Raw genomic sequence first — 6,755 nt, 5'->3', positions numbered from 1 at the left:
TTTAAATAGGTTCAAAATGCTTATGATCTAAAATAGGTAAATCGAGCCACAATTAGCCATGTCGAGCAAAGGAGAGTCGGTTGGAGCCACCACGTCAAGCGCAAGGGGAAATGGCTATTGGAAGTTGTACACAAAGTATAGCCTAGAGCTGCATGCTTATTGCATATGATAGAGGCAGCTAGGAGCATATAGAGGGATGGGTTGCAGCCATTTAGTTCTGAGCACGCATCTGCGATTTGTTGGGCTTGCTTCGTGGATTAAGGTTCGGTTGAGCGCACTCAGATTGGACATGGGGCGAGGCTGTTAGGTTGAGCATCTGTCTGCATTATGGGTTAATTGAGGAGAGTTTTGAAGTTATTGTCTGGAGCCCTACTCGACCCTCTTCGAGCTTGTCTTTGACACTCGTGTCGTCTCTCTCTCGAACTTGGCGTATGCCTTAGCTTCAATGCACATTCTTGGTGCATTGGATGATGCACTGTCCTCCTCTCGTATCATGACACTTCTCAATCTTGGAACTCATGTGGTCAGATAGATGTCACTTGAGGGTCACCCCTTGTCTGTCTTGTGTGGAGGTCACAATCTACTTCATGTCAGTGATGTTGTGACATGCTCCTTCCGGCAATAAACGAGGGTTTTCTTCCTTTCGTTGGGCTTGAAAAGCCTATGATTAGAGGGAGGCTCGTTGGGACAGGAAACATTCGGCCTTCCCTAGCCTTTTCTTTCTTTTTTTCTTTTTTTAATGAAATTGGGTCGGTTCATGACCTAGTTTTTGTGCCTATAAACTTGAAACGAACCCAAAGGAACTCGAATCCAAAAAGATAAAAACAAACCAACCTAACCAAAAAAGTTATGAATAATGAACATTTGAGAAAAAAAGAAAATGAAATCTAGGACGCTTTTGAAAAATTTGGGCAACTCTCCCTCCACACTCATTTTGATTCAAACTAGTTTCTATACCTTCATCGTGGGCTGAGGAGGCCTATAACTCATTAACATGAAATTATGTGCCGCTATTGACTCACGAACTAGAACCTGGGACCTTTAAAATTGGAGAGCACTAAGAGACCTTTAAAATTGGAGAGAACTAAGAGACCTTTAAAATTGGAGAGAACTAAGAGACCTTTAAAATTGGAGAGCACTAAGAGACCTGGAGAGAACTAAGAGACCTTTAAAATTGGAGAGCACTAAGAGACCTTTAAAATTGGAGAGCACTTAGAGTTATAGAGTGACCCTAGATTAGTCAGATTATTAAAATGTAAAGGAGTCGATGTCCAAATTTATAGGATTCAAAACAGACATATTATTGATTCATGGCATTCCAAGTACAGAAGTTTGTAGGATAAAATGAAGAAAGGCTGAAGAAAAATGAATTAGGCACGCCCAAGAAGAAGATTGGCTATAACCAAGATGATACTACAAATATCTTCCACAGTCTTCCCGTTGCTAGACAGCGTCGATGGGTCCTTCGGCGGCTGCGTGAAGCTGTCCAGACAGTCGTCGGCCTCCGTCATAGCTGCAGACGCCTTAATGTTGACACCATTGTAGTCACCTTTCCCCAAGTCGTTCTTCCCATCCTCGATGTCGCCGGCGGCATCGTCGTACTGTTCAGCACAGGTGGCATATCGCTCTTTAAGCTTGGGATCAGCTGCCTTGGACGCCAGGGACTGGGCGAGGGCACGGGTTTGAGCAACCTTGTCGTGGGCGAGGTTGAGGGTGAAAGTGGCCAGCCCTTTTAGGTCTGTAGTGCCAGCAGATTTCAACACGTTAAAGCAAAAAGAAGGGTTTCCAGTTTTCTTGCAGATGGTGGAAACGATGTCGTCTTGGGAAGCCGCTTGCATGGGCACCATCCCATTGAAGAACAGTACTAAGAGGACAATCCTAAAGACGGCAAGAAAACTAGAAGATGCCATTTTTTATTTTGATTTTTCTGTCTGTTTTGCTCAATTAATCCGTAGGGAGGGTTCACATATTTATACACTCACAAATATTCCTTTGAATAGCTTTCACGTTAGAATTTTAAGTAAAACGCTATTAAAAGAAAAACGAACAAAAATAGACAGAATAGGTTAAGCTTTTTTCTCTCTAAACCCAATCACAAACTTGGCTTAGTTATCATGCACTTTTTTAGACAATACACCGTCTTGCTCCATGTGCCACTCTCGTGTTAACCTTGACTGACTACACATGAGAGTCATAACTTTACTCTCTTCTTGGTAAGATTATAACGGTTCTCCTCTAGTTAAACTAATAATATTTATTATACAAAAAAAAAAATCAAGGTTATTAATGTAATCTTGAACCATAGTTTTCATGTATGTGAGAGGATAATATTGAATAAATAACCTGAAGAATATATAGTACATGAATAGTGCTAATACGTCGACAAATATTTGTTTTGCCAATATTTTTTGTTGTCCTCACGAAAAGTAGTCCTTGCAATCGTTGTGTGTTTTGACGTAAGGAATGTGAGTCAATAAACTCGACATGGTTAAAATCATGGATGTGGGAATCGTGCATTGAGAAGTTAGTAAGTCAACAAGCTCGACTTGGTTAAAAAGATGGGATGTTGAAAAGTTAGTAATCATGGAACATTTCGGGGCAATCATGAGATAACGGAGACCAACCTCAGCCCATAATTTTCTGCAAGTTTGTTAGAGGCAATCATGAGATAACTCAGCCGGGGATTTAATGGGTCGGATAGAGGCAATCATGAGATAACCCAAACCATCCTCAGTCCGAGAACTTAGAAGTTTTTTGGAGTTAGCGAACTACGACGGAAGGTTTCTTTCTAGGACTTATTCAAACCTTGACAAAGTTAACTAAGAAGGTAAGTCTTTCTTTGGACTATGACACATGAATAGATTTTTCAAGAGATTAAGGAGTTTTTGGTGTATGCGCTGATGCTAGCACTATTTTATGGTTCAAGCATGGTGTACAACGATGCCTCGAGAAAAGGATTGGGGTTGCGTGTTGGTTTTAATGAAGAAGTGGTTGTATATGGCTCCTAATAGCTTAAGAAATATGAGCGTAACTACCTAACCCTCGATTTGGAGTTAGCAACTGTGGCGTTCACGTTAAAAATATGATGACGTTACTTGTATGGTGAAAAGGTACAGGTGGTAAAACCATAAGAGCCTCAAGTATCTTATTCAGGTAGAAAGAGTTGAACATGGGACAAAGGAGATAGTTGGAGTTTGCGTAGGATTATGATACAAAGATCCTTTATCACCCATGTAAAGCTAACATAGTGGCCGATATGTTGAGTAGAAAGACAGCTCACTCTTCTGGTATGTCATTTTCAGTTCTCTAAATCTTCAAAAATTTCACTAGATGGTCATAATTCAAGTCATTTAAGGATTAGTATGGGTGTAAAATAGTCAAAAGAACACTTTCAACACACCTTCACGCGCCCCATGCGTGGCTGGAAAGGCTTCTAAGCGTGATTTCACTCGCAATGGGCTCACGTGCAAATACCACGGCCAGTCGCTATTGACCCTCAATTTAAGCATAATTTAACTTAAACTCCCAAAAACAATTTCACTACTTGACACGCACCCCACTCACGACACAAGTGTTCTTGGCTTCGAGTCCAGGCGACGTAAGGCATTAGTATTTTCTTATTCTTTCTTGGTGTGGCATGTTTCCTCCAAAAGCACACCTTCAAGTCTTGCAAAATGTTGCCTCATTTATTTTGCTTCAATTAACGTAGGGTCGGCGCATGTCCTTCCACCTCCATGAGCGTGCTTAGATTTAATCCACCTCTCCACAATGGTATCAGAGCCATGCCCTAAACTTAGTCGTGCTTAGTCAATTGTCGAACAAAAGACTCCAAAATAAAAGGAGCCGAGCCTCCTTGAAGGCATAGTAAAAAATGACTAAGACTCAAGGCATAGTTTATTCAGTTCGTATGCTTAGTCAATTTATGCATGAACCAAGAAAACCACATTGTGAGGCAGCTCTTCAGGTTCTGAGATACATCAAAGGTACTCTTGGTCAAGGACTCCTACTACCATCTGAAAACAATTTAAGATTACAAGCATATTGCGATTCTGACTGGGGTGGTTGTCGAACTTCAAGACAGTCTATTTCTGGGTTCTGCATTTTTCTCGGAAGTTTAATTATTTCTTGGAAGTCTAAACTAATGTGTCCAGATCATCAGTAGAAGGCTGGTATTGAGCTATGACATAACTCGAGCAGTTAGTCCTAAACATCTTGAAAACAAGAGACAAGATTTAAATTGTCTAGATGCCCAGGACCCAGTAGGCTTCCACAATATCTAAGAATAAAAAAGGTAACTTTTTCAAGTTGTTAGCAATATGTATGGTGCTAATAGGGTCTCCGCTACCGTTTCCACTCCAGTACCCATACCGTCGAGTTTTTAACCCGATACTGTACTATCGAGCCAGGTATAGGTCAGCTAGCGTATGCAATTAGGTGTCCCAACTTTGTGAAAATTGTCAAATGCTTCTTGAACAAGACCACTTAGATGTAAAACTATTCTTGAGATGGGTGCATGGGATCATGTAGGTTAATCCAATAGTTGGCCGGCACACAAGGGTCGCTTCCCCCGAACTCTGGTGACTCTATGATCCTGTGGGAGGGTCCGCCAACTAACCTCCCATAAATGAGGTTTAGACTAGAAGATACCTTACTGCCCAATCAAAACTTTATGAAGTAGCACCTCAATCCAAGGCGTTGGACATTCACTGCAAGAGCATAGCAAACTATATAAATATAAGACCTACCAGGATGAGGATGCCATAAGAGCCTATGAGTAGATTGCTTATTGAGTTTTGTTTTTTATACTTACCCTTTTCTTTGTTTTCCCCCTTTTCCTTCTTTTTTTTTTTTTTAGGTGTTTGTAGGTTGGAATTGAGGTGGGGAGCATTTGAGAGTTGTTTGGTCACAAGGGGTCATTCTGAAGTGTTAGCTCATCTTCCTATTTTGTGTCTTTTGTATTTCGTTCTATAATTGTATTCCAATGGCAGCGAGTGAGAAAGCTTAGTCACAATCTATTTTCTCTCATTAAGTTTCATGAATTAGAAAACAATAAACCTTCCAATTTATTGTCTAATATATCTAATATAGCAACTTGTTGTTCGATTAAGCTCACTATGATGAGGCTTATCCAATTCATGACTATCATTACCATTCATTTAACTCTCAAATTAAATGGTTGGCTATATATTGGTTTCACCTTGAACCAACTTATTAACGGTAACAGCCTAGATCCGTCCCTAGCATATATTGCCCTCTTCAGACTTTCTCTCTCATACTTCCCCTCAAGATTTTTAAAACGCGTTTGCTAGGGAGAGGTTTTCACATGATAAAGGGTGTTTCGTTCTCCTCCCCAATCAATATGGGATCTTGCAACTCTTCCTTCAGTCTCAATCGTGGGTGTAATGGACGATCAATCAAACTTAACTCATTCACATACATGACAAAACAAAAAAAATTAGAGGTTTTAATCATCTTACCTACAAAACTACGAAGCCATTGATAGAGTCGATGAAGAAAGAATCCCAACTAATGACGTAATGAAAGCCGAGTTCAATTCTCCTCTTTCAGATTGCGTGTAACTGAGATCTATAAAAAGAGCCTGTATTGCTAGCAGCTTATGCATTCAAACAAGAAAAAGAAGATAAGAGAGAAAAAAAATAATTAGAGTTTAAAAACATAAAAGAATGCATTTTTTATTTTACAAAAAAGTAAAACAATATCGCTAAGAGGGGGGGGGGGGGGGGGCTTGACCCTCCACCTTGTGGTTAACCGCCACACGCTCTAACCAAACTCAGCTCTATACCTGCTAATCGTTCATTGTATTTTGAATTTATTTATTTAAAATATATTTTTATTCGTTTAGGATTATTAATTCAGGGTCAAAAGGAGGATTGGTAAGCTTCAATGAGACACCGAGATTTGAAGTGAAAGATGATGCTGGGATGACAATTGCAAAACATGGTTCGATAAGAAGAAAAATGAGTAGAGGCAAGTTCATGGTACAAGAATTGGAAGGAAGAACAACAGCTCAGGTGGAGATGGTGGTGAATTTTCGTAATTCGGGTCCACGTAAGTAGAGACCGGGTTGAGGGGCTTGCAAAGTTGATCATTTCTAAGGCATGTCGAGGCAATTTACGACGTATTCGTGCTACATAGGATGTTCTCACCTTCAACATAATATAATAAGGCAGGAGTGTTGAAAATTGTTAGCGTCTAACATTAGCTAATTTAAAGAAAAGATCATGAGTATATTTGAGAAACACTATTTAAAAAAAGAAAGAAAAAAAAAACCAAAAGAAAGTCGGAAGAGCTGATACTCAAAATGAATAAATACCATATCGAGAAGTTTAAGAACCAAAGAGAAGTATGGTTAAAAAATGGTTTAATTGTTTGAGGTTGAGTTGGAAAAATATGACTATAAGATTCTCTAATTTCCTCGCCGACATTGACATCGGTTGCTCCTTCGGCAGTGGTTCTTAGAGCTTAATGCTATGTGTCATAGGATTATTATGTGTATGCATACTATACATCTAGTAATCTCCAAGTATATGGCAGAACAAATCCAGTCATATTATACATTGAATAATTTTAGCATCCATAGTGAAGCAACGAGTTGTATTGGTGCAAAGTGTTGGATGAAAGTCCCACGTCACCTAATTTAGGGAGTGATCATGAGTTTATTATCGAGGAATACTATCTCCATTGGTTTGAGGCCTTTTGGGGAAGTCCAAAGTAAAACCCGAGAGCTTATGCTC

The 6,755-nt window shown here is 39.7% G+C and overlaps 1 pseudogene; it reads right to left on the bottom strand.

Moving 5' to 3' along the window:
- Positions 1-1,276: 1,276 nt before the first annotated feature.
- On the bottom strand, positions 1,277-1,925 carry LOC147793684 (pectinesterase inhibitor pseudogene; annotated as a pseudogene).
- Positions 1,926-6,755: the final 4,830 nt, after the last annotated feature.

Source organism: Cucurbita pepo, chromosome 2, assembly GCF_057944985.1.
Source record: "Cucurbita pepo subsp. pepo isolate OVF chromosome 2, ASM5794498v1, whole genome shotgun sequence".
Lineage (NCBI taxonomy): Eukaryota > Viridiplantae > Streptophyta > Magnoliopsida > Cucurbitales > Cucurbitaceae > Cucurbita > Cucurbita pepo.
This window is presented reverse-complemented; position numbering and strand designations above follow the sequence as displayed.